Here is a 266-nt window from a genome sequence, read left to right on the forward strand (position 1 = left end):
CTGTGTGTGTCACGCCATAAAGCAATATTCGAGCCTCGGTGTTCTTTTGTCTTCATATGACGATTTGCATTTGTCTTTAGGCAATAAACTAGGCTTTCCATCTTTCCCGTCATCTTGTTGTAATTCAAACTGATAGTTGAAGCAATAGTTAAAAATAAAAAGATCTCACAAAAGCATTCCTTCTTTACCTTCCTATATAAATCTTATCTCAAACACAAGCAATGAAAATAATAATAAAAAAAAAATAGATATGCTCTAAATTGGAT

The 266-nt window shown here is 32.0% G+C and overlaps 1 protein-coding gene across 1 annotated transcript in view; it reads left to right on the forward strand.

The window, feature by feature from the left end:
* Positions 1 to 173, forward strand: part of LOC119591194 — a 2,976-nt gene extending 2,803 nt beyond the window's left edge. The window contains exon 6 of the mRNA XM_037939905.1: positions 1 to 173. This exon is cut by the window's left edge and continues 602 nt beyond it. The gene's annotated coding sequence lies outside the window, so the exon portion shown is untranslated.
* The last annotated feature ends 93 nt before the right edge of the window (positions 174 to 266 follow it).

This window comes from Penaeus monodon, chromosome 28 (assembly GCF_015228065.2).
Source record: "Penaeus monodon isolate SGIC_2016 chromosome 28, NSTDA_Pmon_1, whole genome shotgun sequence".
Lineage (NCBI taxonomy): Eukaryota > Metazoa > Arthropoda > Malacostraca > Decapoda > Penaeidae > Penaeus > Penaeus monodon.